Source organism: Anarhichas minor, unplaced genomic scaffold, assembly GCF_050575085.1.
Source record: "Anarhichas minor isolate MPS153535 unplaced genomic scaffold, ASM5057508v1 ptg000026l, whole genome shotgun sequence".
NCBI lineage: Eukaryota > Metazoa > Chordata > Actinopteri > Perciformes > Anarhichadidae > Anarhichas > Anarhichas minor.
In genome coordinates this window covers 5650052-5670336 of record NW_027466472.1, presented here as the reverse complement: position 1 = coordinate 5670336, position 20285 = coordinate 5650052, and positions in this window count along the sequence as shown.

The following is a 20285-nucleotide window of genomic DNA, read 5'->3' as shown; positions in this document are numbered from 1 at the left end:
TTGAGGAGTTGAACATCAAAAGTGTAGAATGTATGCAGGGTGTCTTTGCATGCATGTTTATACAATATATATATCTCCTTTAAATATGTGCAACACATACGGTTCTTGAATGTACCATACACTGTTTATGCTTTGACAATCAGTGTGAGCCTGATTGTGTGTGTGTGTGTGTGTGTGTGCCTGTGTGTGTGTGTGCCTGTGTGTGTGTGTGTGTGTGCCTATCTGCACATAAGCTATATGAGGAATTTTTGTGACCAAAGTAACCTTTTAAGAAATGTACTTAATAACAACATATCATCAAGTCAAACCTTATGAAAGTTCATTGCAAATATATAGACTTGTTTGTGCAACTTTTTGTTTGGCCATTGGAGGCCTGATCAAAAGTGAATATTCTCCTATATATTTTTCAACTCCTCCTCTAAGCTTCTTTGTTTTGTTTTTGCCCTCCAACAAAGTGAAATCGCCTCTGTATTTCCATCCGTCTTGATCAATTCCTCAAATCAAGTCATTGCAGAAGAAAGCCCACAATGCAATTATCATAGCATTTGTTGAAAGAGGCAACAAACAAATTCACATAAACCCTTCTCATGTAAGCTGCTTCTTTTTTTTTTTTCCTTCTTCACAATTAAACTCATAAAAAAACAGCAGTGTATGACATGCCACTGGTTTGTAGAAAAAAAAGCAGCTTTTGTATGTCTGCACACAAAACTGTGAGGATTTTTTTGCAGATTCTTAGTTAAGTGTTGTAACTCCAGTTTCTTTGAGTATAGGCACAGAATATCTTTTAACTGAGTGCAAGATATAAACTACTGTCACAAGGGTTTAATCTGCTTGTACAGCCCAAGCAATGTGCATATCCTTCCACACCAGATACTAAGGGCGAGTAGGTCAAACAAGAAGGAAAGTGGGAAAGGTAGACATGGAAAAGAGAAAGAAAGAAACATTGAGTGGAGGAGACAAATGCAATCATCAGCGACACAACTTACACTAAAAAATGAACTGCAAACATGAGACATGAGAGTAGCAAAACAAAGCGCTTGAGCAGACATGAATCTGTTTGGATGGACACCTGATCCTGGGTAATTCGCAGAGTGCCGAGAAGCATAGCCCGAGTATGTGTTAACAGTCTACTGCTGACCAGTCTGTGAAGGTATCTTAAGCCTGAGGAAGGAGAGAATATACCCTATATCCACCACGATTACTGACCAAAGCCCTCAGGAGGAGAGTGCGTTGGGGAGAAAATGACAAGAGCAGGAGAGGAGAAAGGTGTGGGAGTTATTCTTAATAGGGTATTTGCTATATTACCAAAAGTTGCTGATTGAGATTATATGTGGGGGTATATTATGCAAGATTAAAATGGATGTATGGCTGCTATACATTAATTGATAGGAGAAAGTGACAGGGAGGGAGGGAATCTGAGCAATCTGATATGGTTGGGTGACTTCAATAGATTGACTATTTAATAGATAAGCTAACTAGTTAATTAATAGACCGATTATTCTGATAATAAATTATAATTTCCGATCATGTGTTATCAATTTTACTACTCCCTTGACACCTTTGATCCCATATAACTCTTTCATATAAATGGGCTGAAGGCTATTGAAGCGCAACTACAGTAGATGCAGAGTGTCTCCCAATTACAACTCAGTGGTAAAGTGAAATATATTGTATATATTATCTCTGAGAATACACACCTAATTAATTTAAATTAGATAAACAGGCAAATATACTGAATAACAGTATGGCCAAACTTATTTCAATAATTTTTCTAGATATCATAATTAACAGGAGCAAAGTTATGCAGTTCTCAAAAACATGTCAAATACAGAACAGAAACACAATATATTCCAGCTAGTGGATCTACCCACCTGTATATAGCAATCTGTATGTGACTGCGTGCTGTTTATGTCTGGAGACTATAGTTATGGAGGATTGTTCTTGCTTGCAGTGGATTGTAGAAAATGGAAAACATTCATTCATATAAAGGGTAAGTAAATGTACTGTTCAGAAATCTGCACAAATCCTCAAAATTCAACTTCATTGATTTTATAAATCAGCTTTGAGACAATAAATAGCTTGGAAAATACCGTATGGATATACAGTTCATAGTTTTACAAATGCTTTAAGGGTAAGCTTTCTGCTTGCCCTGTTGTTATTAAGTAATGATATATTTTGGCAATTAAAATCAAACAGCTTAGATGTGCTACCCCATTATTAATACCAAAATCAGAGAGGGACCACAGAAAGATGAACAATCATTGCTGTTTAAGTCTGCTAAACACTGATGTGTTTTGTGTAAAAATGTGTGCGATGAAAAGGTAATAATAAATAATCAGGAATACTATTATAATAGCATGAGAACCCAAATAACTGATTCATGCAAATCTCTGGTGGAAGTGCCGTCCACACATATTGCACTTCATCATATATACTGGGAGCTGATGTAATAGTCTTATCACATTAATTTCAGCAACACAGCAAGATTATCCAAGGAATCCAATATTCCTGAAATGTGTCCAAAAATGAGTAACTAAAAATCCAAGAGGCAAAAACGACACAAAACAGGAACAGGTAAATCGGACATGTGCACAAGGGATATTAGCAGGAACATAGCAGGAACACAGCCGAGAACAAAGCAGAGAACATTGCAGAGAACATTGCAGAGAACATTGCAGGGAACATAGCAGACAAACCAACACAGAGACAGGGGAACACAGGGTTTAAATACACTGGGGAGGTGTAGGTGATTAGACACCAGAGGATTCAATCAGGGTGGTGCAGACAATTACAAAAGGCGGGAAAACATACAAAGGCAGGAAGTAAAGTGAACATGGGACACAAGAGGCAGGGAAATTCAAAATAAAACAGGAAACAAACTAAATCAAAACCAAGATCATGACACTTTCATCATCAAATTTAACAGTTTTTCCATGTTATTATAGTGTTCAAAGGTATACGCACGACATAGCATTTTGAATGTTTATGGGCCACAAAATCAAGTCTCGTTTTGCCTTAAAGTCTCAAGTTATTCAAGTCTCACAGCAGTCAGGTGCAAGCCTCAACTTTAAAGCTGCTATCTTCCTTCCTCTGTTAAACTCTCTGATTCCATTCAATGAACTTGGCTGTCTCAGAGGAGTAGGGAAAGGCAAGGAAGGCCAAGTTTTTGTCCACTACGTGCAATCTATACCTGCTCTACATCACCTTGTGACACACATCCTGTACAATTTCAGCTAGCTTCATTACTGGTGTACTCCCAGCACATATGTCATTTATGTCTAATATCAGGCATGTGTAAGTTGTCTATAAACACAATATTGACATATACAGTATTTACGGTATATATGGGTTTGGAGATGAGTGGCTCTCACAGATTTCACACATCGCCCATGGCATGCTTCTGCCCGTATTACGACTAGAGTTCCATGCTACCTACAGTTGTCTAGTTTTCTGATATTTATATGTAGCTAACTTTTACCAGACAGTTGCCGCATTGGCTAAGCTGCGTTGCGTTCCAGCTGTGATGCTGGCCGCCGGAGGTGATCGCGGCCATGTTAGACCAGGCTTGTGATTCCAACAGGAGTTGGAGAAGCGGCGCAAAAGCAACTCTCTCACTAATTAAGTAGGGCACCTTGAGTTGACTTTTGTTACATTTCCCCTTTGTTTACCAGCAACCATTGCCAGGGTTGATCAAATTCACCCAAGTGGCGGCTTCGAATTTCCAACCCTGACACAATCTTTTGTAATTAAAGAATGTGTGTACTATATCTATGTCACCAAGTAAATGAGAGACGGAGACATAAGGAAACATTTGAATGAGAGGAGGCAAGGGTTCACTTGAATTACTTTGCATGGGTTTTGAAACCTAAAACCTGAGACAGTATCCGCACCATACACAGCTATTTACTGCAGTAAATTATTAGTTGTTTGTCTTCTCTTTTCAACACATCCCAGCTTGAAAAAGCAAGAGATGGGACATTAAATTATCTTGAATTTTCAGAACAACAACATATGTGAGAATTGCCAGACGATGTCTTCTGTCGGCTGCATCATAGGACTGCATTGTCTCTTGGCTACAAGCCACTGTCATACTTCCTCCCTAGTGTGTTATCACAACTCTATACACACTTTTATCTCTCTCTGTTACACTAGGGATATTTAGATATCTTCTTTCCTTTTATTCCGGAACAGAGTCGCATTGGAATGGGGGAGATCAACCGGAACACCAGTGCCAGTCTCAATCTGACCTTTCCGATACCGGATTCCTGCGGAAATACAATTATAATTAAATCTTTATCTTCCCTCCTGACTCTCACAATGATTAAATTACAGTTGTGGGTATATAGCTTCCTTCTGCCTAATGTAATGCAACCTATTTCAATGTTATTTATTAATAAATTCTATCCTAGACAGTCTGAGTTATATTCTTTGCTGGAGTTATTATGCCTCATCTTCACTAAATGAGCTGGAATGGGTATCAAGCTAAATGAGCCTACAGTAAGCATACTGAATGATAGGCCAGTCGTGCCAGCAGTTAATCTTCTTCATTATGCAGGGGACAAAAAGTTTTAAAAGAAAAATAAATCTATTTTAGAAACTCAATTTAAACTGAAGAATATGTTAATAATGCTTTTATGGCACTCGGATAACTTCCTAAAAATCTTAATTTAGCTATTGCCTTAGCATTATAATCAATCACCTCCTTGCCAGTTAGTATGATTGATTGGTGTCTGCTGGCCATTGTTATACTACATCTCTCCCAGATGTGGGTGCTTCTGGGGTGGCAGGTGCAGTGTGTAGAGGGCTAGTAGGGATATCCACCATCTATCTTGCTTTTCACAGACTGTCACAGATGAGGGTTGATTTGTTGGCCTGATTGTTTGACTGTGTCAGGGCAGTCAGGCTTGGTATGGGGGCTTTGCCCTCACGCCATTTCTCGAGAAGGGTGGTAGAGCGATGGCCTGCATCTCCCAAGTCATGACCTTGTGTCACGTTGGTCTCTGATTGGCCTACATTGAGCTTCGCCCTTTAAAGCCTTTGAAATAGGTGTGACATAAAACACACCTTAACCCTAGTTCTGTGAGAACAGACAACGTCCTTTTTAATTGAGTCTTGTATTTTGTAAATACAGACTCAGGATTTGACGGCCAGTTTGTTCCTCCTGGTCAAACTTTGGCTTTGACCAAATTTGACCAAAAGGGTTCTCTGTCTCCATATACAAAGAAAGACAGTGTTCATCCATTTAGCCAAGGCCTGCATATAAATGCAGTCATGGTGTTTATGTCTGTACAAAATTACTAGACAGCGTCAATTGGGACTGGATATAAAAAAAGCATCTAATCCACTTCTTCAAATCATTCACTCCTCAAACTGTAAATCATGTACCCGGGGTAATTGTTCCTACACTGATGTTCAAGTAATGCCATACATCATACAAACACATTGCACGGACTACATATGAAGTATATCATGGGGAGCCATTTCAAGGTGATTCACTTGACTCCTTCATACATAATCCTATTGATTGATTTTCAATAAGCCTGTGTGAACATAAGCGTGAGAGTATTTAGCACAATAAACCTGACACTTGCATTTACCCTAAGAAACATTCAGGGAGAAACCATAAGGTAAATGATAGCTAGCAATGTATCTGGGGTGATATATACATTTTCTCAGCCTTGGACTCTGAATGAAAAATATCCATCAAAGTTAACAAAGGAGGAGTTGCCATCTGGGCTTATTGTCTGCTGCCAAAGACATGCACGCTTCAGCTACCAATGACATGCTGTTGCTCACTCTCCTTTGGTCTCTGTTTTCCTCTCTTCTCTCTCCATCTCTCCATTTCATGCTTTATTCACATGCTATCTCTCTTTCTCTCTTCCTCCTCCTTTCCTTCTGCCACTTCAAGGCGTTGAAGAGGAATGATTACTAAATGATTGCTGGCTAGTTGATTAAATGGCACAGGTGACATTTTCCCCATCAGTACTATTCAGTGGAAAGGGGGTGGGGTGGGGGGGCTATTGTAGTTGGCTGCTTTCTTCTAGTCCCCTGACTTCTGAGGGACATGGTTGTTGTCATAGCCCCACTGATGTTGCCTCCAGTCCTTGCTGGTTCATTGCGCCCTGTGTACTAGTGTTTGTGTTTTCATGCCATACTGTGGAGATATGCTGCTACTCAAACCCTTCATGTATTCACAACCCATTCGCCAGAAATTGGTTCAGCATTGTATGTTTCTACAAACCGCAGACATGTTGAATGTTGACGTTTCCAAAATGAACTAAAAAAAACCCTTCATAAATCCATTTTAAAAGAGGTTAGTTGACCACAATAAACTAGAAGGCCCTTCTTCAGTGAGTACCAGTGAGTTGTCTGTCCTTTCCACTACCGTGCACCCAATATACTGTTCAAGGTTGGGAGCTGTGGGCTTTGCCACCGTCCATAAATACATTTCTGAACAACCATGTACCACGCTTGCAGAAATGCCCAATGGCATGTGGTTAACATTGTAAAACAATTTGTTCGGTTTAGGTAAAAAAAACTACAATTGTTTATATTAGAGAAAAGATCATGGTTTGTCTAAAATAACAATGTAGCATAACAACCGTAAATTGGCGTAAATAAATAACACCCGGTCCTAGCGGACTTTCTTACGTAGAAAGCGTAACAGCGTGTACAAGAATAGAGTCAAGCTTTAATTTTGGTTTCACATGGGACACCTACAACCACTTTCTCACTTGTTATACTCCTTATTATACCACGTAGCTTTCATGACATGTAACTTTCCCTAACGGATACTCAAAATACTGCGTCACTTGCTCTGACCAAATGCAGAAGTATTAACATTTAACATAACCATGGTTTTAAGAAATGCACCATGCCAAAAAATGAAATGATAATGCAGTGACGACAATTGTCTTTTTATCACATGTATTATTTCTTACAAGAAGTTACTATTGTTATGTTGCAGGTGAGTGCAATGAAAACAAATGAAAGTTTAAAGGACAACATGTTCTAGACTGCAAGCAAGGTCTTGCAATACTTTCTATATGGCAGAATTGTTTTATAACAAACTGTGTGGGCTTGTTGCACAGGACAGATCCCTGTTAGTTGTTGCTACATCCCTGAAAAATATATCAAGGTAGTGTCCACACAATAGACACAATAGAAGAATATCCATATATAATCAAAAACTAAAATATATGTATGTCTTTGAATTACTGTATGCACTGTGTATAATAATCACTTGTTTACTCAAAATATGTGTATGCAACACATCAAAGCCTCTTTCTGAGAGTTTTCTGTCATCTTCTGTCAAGACTTTCAGTCACTTATCCTGTGTACTTACGAATCCCCCCCCCCCCCCTTCTCCCTCATCCACTGCAAATCTGTCAGAGCCTGAGGCAAAATCTATCTTTCTGTCCTCTTTCAGTATGAAAAAGAAACACCTATTCGCCCTAATTATACCAAATGTACGTTTCTAACTTGAGATGCTCTCCACTTTGACGCACATTTAAAGTAAAGATAAACTTTTATGATAAACACATTCATTTATGATCAATTTTCCCAGCTGCCACAATGTGGAGTGTTTGATTTTTTTATTCTTGTAACCTTTCACTACGTATGGGAGGTTGTGTGTATTAATTACAGTCTGTAAATGAAGCTGTAATCTATCTTTTAAATGAACAGCTGCCTGGATGCCTGTTGGGATGCTCCCAGGTGAGCTTTCTCTATGTCCCCCCCCCCCCCCCGCCGTCTAGAGAAATGTATTAAAATGGAAGATGACAAAAGATGACGGGATATCATCTATCATGATCAGCATGAAAGGAACAGTACACCCCCTGATTGTTGTTATTGCATCCAGTAGCACTCTGAAATCCCCAAATTTCACAGTTGATGTGAGTGTGATGTTGAAACTCATCATTCAACACATTTTGTAGCGCTGTTGAACCATATCGCCAGACCAGAACATCAATATTGGATGATTCTGCAAAACCATGGATCATAATATGTGCAATATGGCAGACTGTGCCATATAATTCCTTTCACTCGGTGTGTTTTTCAGGTAAAACAAATATACATTTTTTAGTCAGAGTTACATTTAAGTCACATACATTTAAATCAATCAAGCAATAAGACGTTAGAATAAAATTGGATATTGGACTTTCAATAACAATGGTAGTAAAACAATAAATAAATAAATCAAAAATAGAAACAGTGTAAACCTCTAACAGTATTTTTAATACAATATCCTAATTAAAACCATGTTTTGTTTATTTGATGGAGAAGACAGTATTAGTATCTACATCTTTACTATGAGGTGCTTTGTGGTTTACTGCCTCTTGCAACTATAAATCTGGATTATTGATATTTTATATATGTATCTGTCAGACCCCATCCAGCCCCAACAACCTCCACCAGCAAGGTAGGCAGCCTATATTTACCGTGAGAGGCAAAACCCAGGGCATTAAAGGAAGTTACAGCACCACTGGTTCCAGTTATTTCAGCTAACTGCTCTGAGTACAAGTCAACAAATAAAAGGTAGCACTGTTATTACCTCCTCTCTGCTCCTATGTGGACTAATGTGGCTGGACGGTCTCGTGTACCGGGTTTTTTCAAGTTTGCGCACATCTGAGATGTTCTTATTATGTGGAAGAGGTTGGACGGTAACCAAGCTGTAACGTTGTTACACAGAAAAGGAGTCCCCTGGTTAAACTACGCTGTCTATCGGCACTGCAGGATGCAGCCAAGTATCTACAAAAAAATATAGGACACCACAACTCACTCTAATGTTGACGGACATAAATTGCGTCATTCTGCCTTTATAATTATAATGCCACCAAACAATACACTGGAGCAGTCAGGTTTGGAACAGGTTCATGCATACTTATCCCTTTCGAATTTAAATGAACCCAATGCGTTTTAACAGTAGCTGAAGTGATAAAAAAAGACCATCTTCGCAGGATTCTAGTTTGTAGTTGCCGCTCCCTGGGAAGAAAGTACAAAAGGAGTATAAAAGATAAAAATGTTTCCTCGTCACGATTCCGTGGCAGCTCATGTCTGTATGAACGTCCCTGCCGAAAGCATAACCAAGGTTTTAGAGTGAAGGCGATTCATAAATGATGATTTTGGTAATGGTGCTGACAGCGCGAACAGTGCAAACGACGGCAACAGTGCTGACATAGCTAACAGTATTAAACTGGGTGGAAACCAGAGGGTGGGTGCTACGCTTCATTCTCTGCTCAGGTAGACATTACTCTACTTTATCTTGGTTGCTGCTATAATAATGCTCTGAAACCTGAATAGAACCTGTAAAAATTAAGTTTAAGTACTCATGCCTAGTTACATCCCTAACTTTACATATCTTTGCTGCGTAGCATCTGTCTCTGTATGTGTACGTTTGTGCTTGCATAAATGTATGTATATTTCCATCTCGGTGTGGTTAGGCTATGCCTGCACTAGATATGTGCATCTGTATGCATGCATGTCTAAGTCTCCTTGTGTCATTTAGTATTCTAGCTTGAGTGTGTCTGTGTGGCCCTTTCCTTTTCTTTCCTCTACTCCGTTGCCGTATTTTTCTTATCTGATGATGTTATCCGATGAGGAGTCAAATCTCCAGCAGTGCAAATCTACCCCAAGGGAATCCTGACACCTTGTTATCATAGCACATGCAGAGCAGCAGCTATAGCGTCCTCTCTACATGACATTCTCTTACCCAGGAGGCGAAAGAACAATAGAGCACAGAGACAGGATTGGAAGAGAAAGAGGGAAGCGAGAGAGAGAGAGTGAGAGAGTGAGAGGGGGGGGCCTGTTTCATACTTCCTTTTACGAGGTACACATTTAGCCTCCACAGAGTGGCCTGGAGGGATTTTGAGGCCTGACTTTCTTCTCCCTCATCTTTGTGTTTGCCGATTCATTGCCTTTGTTCTTTCTCTCTTCCGAACTATCTACTCAGTTCTTATCTTTCTTTCCCTCTTCTGTTTATTACACTTGTTCTGATTGTCTCCTTCATTTCTGGCATCTTTGGACACTTATCTTGGCAGGTTTGTTTTGTTGTTCTACCTTTACTTCTATTTTTATTCATCATCTAAATGTTCCCATTCTAAACCCACCCACAAACTTGGTACCCATGAAAATGGAGAGTTCATGATATGGCAGCTTTTGTGTGGATGTCCAATCAGTGTTGATGGTCAATGCAGTCAATTGAAACAATAAAGTCTTAAAGAAAGCTGATTTCTTCCGCTCACAGTGCTGTGCCAACAGTGCCTACATGTACCAGGATGCAATGCATGCGAGCCTCTGTCCAACATTGCCTCTAGACGCCCCTTATCATTCCACTCAGCAGCAAGCAAACAAGACAGGGTAAACTGCTGTTGGTCTTGAGAAGTGGAAGCATTTATTTGCGCAGAATGTAAAATCTCTATTCTATTGATATCTTCACCGCTAAACTTAAACTCTCCTCTACTGCGACAATCACTCTCTTTAGTCCGCTCACACCGCATTCACTGTCACTCTCCCTCTCTCACTACACCGCACACTACCAACATCCTTTTTTGGATGCCATTTTAGCAGTTTGCAATACAAGCAAAAATACAGAGTAAGTTCTGTTTTTGAGGAGTAAAGAGCACGCCCCCTGGCTACCCAGAGCAATACAAGCCGAAAAAGCCTTTAGTTCTTCCTTGCATCCAACCATGTCCCTATCACGTCAAATGACTGGATGCGCTGGATGCAGGAAGATCAACAGATGTTGCATCTGCGGACTCAGCTGTCTGGGTGAATATAGCACACACTGACACATTTATTACTTGAATTGACTACATTTACCATCAACACTGATTGGACACCCACATAGAAGGTGCAGGGTTTTCCCATGGAAAGCTACAGTTTGCAATGCATGTAGTGAATTCTGTATGATCCAATTCGATAACCATCAGTCTGATTTCGTTGGAGCCATTTTGACTCTATACATTGATGATGACTAAATGATACAAGATCAGTTTCCAGGCAGTTACACACCAGTAACTCAGAGGGAAAACCAGTTCAGCCACTGGGGACTGTCCATCATTTCTACCAATTTGTTTATTCTGTGCCATTTCATGCCAACCCAGATATGACTGCCGCCACACATGTCTTTTCAGCTGCTTCCCTCTTTTAATCACTCTATTCTTTGGTTGATTGAACTTGATTCGTCTCCAGCACATACTCTGAGAAACACATCTTTTTGGCCTCAATGAACAATAATGCTTCTTTATTACACAGTGACTGATTATATTCCTATGCATGTCTTTTAACAGACATTCATTATGGTGGTTATATTGCATCTTTATTACATTTAACCTTCCTTCATTACCCATTAACCAAACACTACTTACTAGTATTTTAAAGCCAATTAAACACTCTTAACATGAGACAAGTGCCGCTGGTGGACCCAACTTTAAAAACAAAGCCCTGATTAAAGGCATGCAAGAGGGAAGGCTCTCAGCAAATGCAAGGGAGAGAAGTGGGGGAGAAAAACAAGAATAAAATGGGAGGATTACAGTGGCACTCCCGTCAGCGAAATGTTTGATTTAGTTTGGTTCTGGCCACTTAAACCCTGTGTTAGGCCTATTGTTTCCCTAAGCCAATGCTGTAATCCCCCTACTACAGTGGAGAGAGAGAGAGAGGTAAAAAAGGAAAAGAGGTGAATCAGAGAAGAGTGGCATAGGTAAGAGTATAGCCACAGTTGGGAAAAAAGAGGGGGGAATACTACAAGAGGAAAAGAGGAGAGGGGATGAGGGCATCCCCAACTTGTGAAAAAGCAGAGTACTACAGATACAGACTTAAGTACGGCTTCCATCCCCAGTCTGTCGGCTTTTTGTCTCAAACTCTTTTCACAATCACTATCGTTCTGTCTTTGTTTCACCCGTCTTTCATGTCTGTTCTCTTCATTTCATTTCTGCAGAATGGTGGAAGCTAGCTCCTCTCCCCGTCTCCCAACTACAAAAGCTGCTCGAAACAATCTCCTCTTTCTTTCTATACTCTTGTGCCTTCTTTGGTTTTCTGTCTTTCTTTTAATGGGGTTAATCAGTAAAACTCAAAGTCGTATCCCAGCTAGAAGTAATTAAGTTGTCAAAATAGGGTTCTTTAAACGTTTCTCTATTTCTGATGGTGAATCACATATTATCTCCCTCCTGCTGGTTCATTAGCATATTTTTTATTATCCATCATTAACTCAGTTTTGACACATTGTTCAGTCTGCGTACATGTTTATGTCTGCTGAACTTGTTGTGTCCTCGGGCTAGTACATTCCTATGACCCATGTAGTTTCTGGAATATCTGCATTGCAAAACATTCAAAATCACACAAACAGAAACAGATGCATAAGTAACAGTGGAAGACACACTCAGGGTGAACAGAGGGAGGCCAAAGATGAGAGAAGAGAGGGAGGAAATGAAGAGACAGAGGGAAGAGAAAAGGAGGAGTAGAGTTGGATAGCGCAGGAAAATTGAGCTGTATTAAACCATAATCCGGTTAGCGACGGCTGGGTGTAATCTCACTCATTAATAACATACTCCCGGTCTAATCTACAAACCATCAAAAGAGAGAAAATGTTCCATGGAGGAGTTCAGTAGCTTTTAGCTAATTTATGAGAATTGTTGATGCCTCATTTTCATAGACGTCAAGCGTCAGACGGGTCGACAGTTTGGCAGGCGGGGAAGAGGGGAACAAAATTACATTGGAATTACAAAACATCCCCCAATCCTGACTCGCAGTAATTAGTAGGGATAAACTAACTGTAGCATGATAAATACCAACAAATACATCACTGAAAAGTGAAGGATTATCCTTCTTAAGGACTCAGTGGAAAAATCCCTATCTTTAGGGCTGAAAAGGGCAGACAACTATGAATGTAATGTTTACAAGTAATTAAGGTGAGTATGTATGACAGAGAAGGTAGAAGACAACATACTGTGACACAAGTTTGTATAATTTTAAAACAATTTAACGTTTGTAACATAAGCATGACATTTCTCTTACACCCACGCACACCCTCTCTCTTTCTCCCTCTAACATCAGTTCACACTCTTATTTTGATTCCCTCCCTTTCAGTCTCCCTATATGCATCTTATAATCCCATATGCTGTATAACACAACACAAAGTCCCCCAAGTTTATGCATAGTATCCGAAGGTGGTGCACTCTCATTTCAATTGAATTCCTCTGGCATAAATTGAACTTGTCCATGTAATACAACGGCACAGACACACAAAAACACTGTCACATTTACATTCCCACAGGGGCAGGTGCACGGACTCACCCAAATACAAATTGGGCTTGTCTGTAACAAAAGCGGCCCAGATGCGAGCGGTACAAGTCACTTGGTTTGGCTGTAGGCATTAGGAAATCCAATATGGATGCGTTAAATGAACGCTAGTGGAGACGGAGAGAGCAAGCTAGCGGAGGTGCAGAGGGGAGGGAGGGAGCGAGGGACACAGACAGGAAGGCAGGCAGCTTGTTGATTACTCTGGTGTTTAACATTAGGAAATGCCAGAGTGGAAATGGTGCTCATATCACCCTGTCAATTGCCTTGTTAGCTACAGCCAGACAGAGTGAGAACAGGCTACTGGGTAGAAAAATCAGCTTTCTGAAGTGGTTGGTTTAAATTTCCATTTGTCTGTGCAGGGTTTAGAAGGTAGGGGGTTTGGAAGTGGTTATAACGCGAAAAAACCTATGGCATGGCCGCCAGTGCACACACACACACACACACACACACACACACACACATACATATCAGCATTCCACACAGAAATATTAACACACAAACCCACACATACAGTTACCCATAACACACATATATATACCCCCAACTGGGAACACTTGCACACACTCTATGCCTCACACACTTGCAGTCCCTCCGTCTCTGTCTAGCCAATCTCTCTACTCAATTCCCTGCAGTTCATTCCACTGTGACACCTGTTGGTGAGGAGAGGTGAATTGAGCATTGGAACATTTCACAATGAGAGGAGCGAAAAGAGATAACCGCTGATTGCGAGCGGAGGGGGAAACGTCTGTGGTCATGATGAGGTCACTGAATACCTGCCAAAGCAAATCTGCCAGACTCAATGTACCGGTGGAAAGACGGCACTCCAGGTTTAATGGATGTGTAGAAATGGATTCAAGGTAACTCTTTGGTAACTCACAATGGCAAATGTGCCGTGAATGAAAGTGCTCAAAAATGGTGGAGAGAGTCGAGGATTTCTGTGACGAAATGAAAGCTGAAGATACAATTTTGTGTGTGGGTGTGTACATACCAAATGGACCACATATTAAAAATACTCTCAGCTGCCAGTTTATTAGGTACACCTACGTAAAACTAATAAAGTCTAATACTGACTGAGTTTTTAGATAGGTGTACTAATAAATTGGCAACTATCTTAGTTAATGGGAGACCAGGTTAGCAAGTTTGATTTGGGACATACCGTTTGTCACATGCGTGTACATCATTTAGAAATAAAAAAATGAGACTCATTAATACAAGGATACTGCACTTGCCCATACCCACTGTTCCAATAAGACACCTCTCACGGCTGCTGAATATCCTCTAACAAGAAAGTTTGATATAAAGGGCTTCTGCACAATTTACAATTTGTGAAGATGACTTTTCATTTCATGCAGGATGAAGAGTTAAAATAGAAAAATAAATATAGCTACAATTTTAATGATATTCAGTGTTTTCAGCCTGGTCTCCCCAAATGGCGTATGAATAACACATTTTTCTTTTCGTGTGTCATTTCACACCGCCGCAATAGACACTCAGAGCAAGTGCTCCTGAAGTCAGGTGGCAGAGTAAAAAGACCAAGAAAGTCCACCTAAGGATGGAGATGGGGTGGATGGGTGGGTCAAACAAACACAGGACTTTCACCCAGGAAGGAAGCTGCTGACGTTTGTGGCCCAGGTAAAAACAAATGTCAACCGTTGACTTGCCTACGTTACTTAAAAGTGCATAATATGAGATTGGGAGGATTTCGACCCCCTCTCAACAGCTCTCAACATGGCGATGCCATCATGTCATGCATTGGTCCTTTAACATCCGTAACTTCATTTACATAAGAAATGTCACTATTTGAACCCAAATTGTGATCTTTTCTTTAACATAAACCACATGTTTAAAACTGTGACATGCGTCCGTAAGTGAGTAGTTGGGAGTGAGAACTGCTTTCAGTGACTCACAGAAAGCTTAAAATGTGTGAAATGACACAAAAAATGTCCTTAAAAGTGGCTTGCTATTTAAACACCTTTCCATGAGATCACGTTGATATTTTACATATTCATTCCAACTCTAGGAATAACTGATTAGATTGCTGGACCATGACCTTTATCCATGTCAAATACCTCATCAAAGGCCTTTGGGGACAGATGTTCATAGGCATCACAAGGACATAAGTCTGTAATAATGATAGCAAGATGGAACACAATCTGCCCCATGGGCTGTCCTCCCATGACAATCCTTAATTCCTACTTACCCTCTGGAGGTGAAGTCAGAGTATGCAGCAGCAGTAATACATGTCCCTGGCTTTTGTAGCTATGACTGGAAAGGGACACTAAGAGACATAATCATGCTATCGGAATGAGACCTGCAAACCTCAACGGGGTAGTAATCATGTTGACTCAAAGTTAATTATGATATTGCCATTACTTTTCTCCACTGGCCACAAGTGTCCTAGTATTGGTTCAGCTTTTGCTTCTCTTTAGTTTCACGTTTCATATCATTCCCCCGGTCATTTCCATGTCTTTTTTTTTGCCATTTTTCTCATACTTTTGTTTTTAATCTGATAAAACTAATTCAACTTTCAGCTCACTGATTTCATTAATATACATTGGTTGGCGCAGACACACACACACACACACACACACACAAACTAAACCGGCAGACAGACGGACAGACGTACAACTCACACTGCCAATGAGGTAAACATAGCCCAATAATTACGGATGTGGTTTGCTGTGGACACCTGTGTCCCGCCTCCTGTGACTCTTTGGATTGGACAGCTGTGCTAACAGTACTACTGTGCCAGAGAGCACACATACACAAATACACACACACACACACACACACACACACACACACACACGCATGTACAGGACAGCACAGTCAAAAGAGCATGCACTCAAACAGAACACGGTAAATAGAAAGAAACCATACATAAAGGCACTTAAATGAAAAATGTCGTTTCTCCACATAAGTTCATATAGATCAGAGTATCCACATCACTGGAAAAGATTCAAGCCTTAAAGCTGACTGGTTTGGCTGCCTTCCAGGAATTGTCTCCCTGTACTATGTGCACAGAATAAAACACACAATGAATAGACAGAGGACCCATTTCTATTCAAATTATAATAACTGAGTAGCAGTCAAGCACCGACACACACACACACACACAAACACCAGCGTGCATGTACATTTAGTTCTTACAGCTACCATAGATGTAATAAAAATCATCAAATACTATTTAAACTTCTCAGGTGTAACGTTTTGGAATAGTCTATAAAAGCAGTTCAGATAATTCCCCTAAAACGCTGCTGTATAGCTCTTGATTAAATGTGATGCTGCATCACCTGTCATTGAACTTGGAACAGAGTGTTCTTAAGAACGAGAAAATGTTTTCACACAATGTGGTGTATCCTATATTCTGCTTGGTATAGCTATGCCTCTATTTTATGTTATTCATATAATATCATTCATTTGCTTACACGGAACATGTCAGATGTGAAAGTGAAATGTCAAATGAAATCCAGTACATTGTCCCTTAAAATTGAAGTGCTAGACATATGGTTTCCAATTTCTGGATCCGCACATGCAAGTGCCTATTTAGACAAGACAACAATTGCTTTTTGAATTGAATTTGTAAGTTGTATTTCACGTGCCCAGTCAGACTATAATTTGTTACAGCATATGCCAGCCCTTCAGCAATGTCGTGTTTCCCATAGCCCAGACATGTTGGATCTCTTTAAAAATGTCACAGATTTCTCTGTGAAAGGCTGTCTAAGTTTGAATTATCTTTGACTGTTGTTCTGTCAAGTGAAGGAGAAATTAAACAAAAGAAATGCTGCACATTTATTGAATCAACCATTCTCCAATGGTCTTGTGGCCTCCAGCTGAACCTGGCCTTTGATGGCTGATGGTTATAAATCAAAGTATTTTGACCTGATGGTGGTGCTAGCGGGAAAGTCAATGGTTCATCAGAGTTCTCCTTGGGGGGGGGGGGGGGGGGGGGGTAGCCAATTTCAATCCAATAGCCGTTGGAACTTTTCACTCAAAAACACTAATGTGAACCTCATGGTGGAGTCATTAGGATTCACTCTGTGGGAAAATGGATATCTCTACCAAAGTTCATGGCAACCCATCAAATAGTCATTGAGATATGCAAGTTTTGACCAAAAGTTGTGGACGGACCTGTTGACAGACCAATATTAAACAGCTGAAGTAAAAACGGCGGCTATCTGGTTTTTAATAAACAAACGAAAAAGTCTCAACAGCTGGAAGTTATATCTCGACATAACAATTAAAGTACACTCTGTGCAAATACATGTTACGTACTTGAGCCCATCTACAGCTACCACAGAGCACCCTTTCTTTATTTGCAGTGCTTCCAATGAGAAATTAGCAAAGTCAGTCTTCAGAGTTGAAGGAAGGGAAGGAAAATGAAAGATGACCTGACTTAATACAACAGAATATTCTAAGAAAAAAAGAAAAAAACATTAAAAAAAACCTAAGTTCAATTCTCCATGGGAAGCTTTTTATAACAATAACTTTATTCAGTATTGTGTGAGAATTCTTCCTCAAAGTAAGGTCAAAGTGGATTTGAAGACTACTGAGGAAATTTAAACCTTAAGAAATCTCTCTTTGAAAAATAAACCTGAAGAAAAGGAGAGACGGATACAAGCCAAAACAGTGCGGGCTTGGAAGTAGTTATTAGTAAAGAAAAACAAGTATTTGGTTTGTGAGAGGGACTGAAGAAAAGTAGGAACTCCCTTGAAGCACATAAGAGAATCCAGCACAAGAATGAATATACTTATCTTTGAGACATACAGGAAATCTCTCTTCAGGTTTGATAACAAAAATCAACTGGTAGGACACGCACATGTACCTGTGTGTCCTCACACTCACCTGAAGACATATTTAATCCATCAAAATGCATAAATCCACAGCAAAAGGCAGGTAGCTGCCCCCACATTTTTTAAATGGCTTGCATGATGAATGCTTTAGGAGACAGAACTTCTCCTTTAGGACTACAATAAAACCCTAGTGTCATTTCCATCAAGCTTCCTAGCTGGGAACTGACAGTCTCCCTATACTCCATTTAGCATCATAGAGCACATCACTTTGATGCAGACTTTTCCTGACACAATCCCTCAGATATCTTTATATCTGTCTCCTGCCCAGGCCTCCTGCAGCCTTTCTGTCTGCCACTCTCTCTGAACGAGTGTCTTTTAAAAGGTTTTACCAACCAATAGGCACTTTGTTTAAGTTTTGCAAGTCAGCTCTCAAGTAAATGTGAGTTGATGTTAGTGATAGTAGTACAAGTCAAGCAAAAACACAACAACCAGTTTTTAACATGTAGCAATACTCTTCTATGGTGAATTCATTTTTAATTTTTTTTGGTGAAATTTGTTCCTGCTCCTGGGGCGTAGTTTCAGTGGAAATGTTGACATTTTGAAAATGGCTTATTTGATTTTTGTAGGCGATATCATTTAGAAGTTTCTCACTCATTTCCGACTGTTAACTATAAAGCTACAGTGAACAGCTGCTTAGCTTCTCACAACAACTGGAATCAGATAGTCCGTCTCTGTAAAAACAGAATTTTTTTTCTAAAAACAGAAACTATTTCTTGCCTAGGACGAAATTACTAGGGAACCAGCAGAGACTCCAGGAAGTCACTGTTCCTAGCAAAGAAATAGTCCGCCACATAACCCTTATGAAACCAGCCAACTACTGGCTCTATAGCCTTATATTAAATGGTCCTATAGACAGAGAGCAAATAAGCATATGTCCCAAAAGTATTAACGAATGCTTTAAGGCATAAAGCAAGTGACAAAAGGGCCATGCCATCTTTAATTTGAATCTGGCCTTTTATTACAAGTCATTCCTTTGTCTCTCTATACCCATACTGTAGGTGCAGTCGCTCTAGTGTTGACTGTCTAATGAAGTTTAAGTTTTTGTAAAATGCCAACCTATTCAAGTTATATGTTAATCTTGAATACATATTATTATGGTTATTGTTCCATCTCCACTAAAACTGTTGCAGTCTACATTCTGCATTCTCATTCTTTCCATCCACCACTCACTGAGGGTGCAAAACAGATAAAGCTGGTTATGCTCTAGGGCAGGGGTCGGGAACCTATGGCTCGCGAGCCAGGTGTGGCTCTTTTGATGATTGCATCTGGCTCGCAGATTTCGGCTTTTCAGATAAAACATAAAATATTATCACTTGTTTTAATCCATCCATCGATTTTCCACAGCTCATGTCCTGTTCAGGGCTGCAGTTGGCTGCAGGAGCAATTGTCCATTATTTTTATTGGATGATAATAGCTGACGTTGGCCGTTGCTGGGTAAACAGGTAAACGCCCCCTTTTGACTCAGTGTTCTCGGTCGTTAGCTCAAAGCTAACCCTTCGACGAAGAAGATGGCGAAAAGAAAAAAGGATGAGGAGTATCGTACATTTCAGGACGAATGGACTGAAGAATTTGCCTTTGTGGAGAGAGCAGGTTCTGCGGTGTGCTTAATTTGCAATGACAAAATTGCATCGATGAAACGGTCGAATGTAAAGCGGCAGAAGTCGCATTAATTGTGAGTATTACAACAACATTATTTAAAACAATAAATTCAGAGGCTTATTGTACTCACATTTAGTTGAATTCAGTCTTAAAATATATTATATGGCTCTCACTGAAATAAATTTCCAAATATTTTGCTTTCATGGCTCTCTGAGTCAAAAAGGTTCCCGACCCCTGCTCTAGGGCGTGCTTACCTTGTGACTGACAGGTTGCTACCACGGCATTGTCCGTACTACCTTCACTTTAACCCTTTCACTATGTTTTCAGTTCATGGCAATTAATTGTAACATTTTGGTCGACTAAAAATGTCTTGAACAGCGTTCTGTTGTACTTAGCTCCACCCTCATGTCACTTCCTGTTCCAGATACCCAATATGATTACGACCAAAAACCAAGATGGCGACAGCCAAAATGCCAAAATTGAGGCTTCAAAACTGTAGTCCACAAACCAATGGGTGACTTCATGGTGACTACG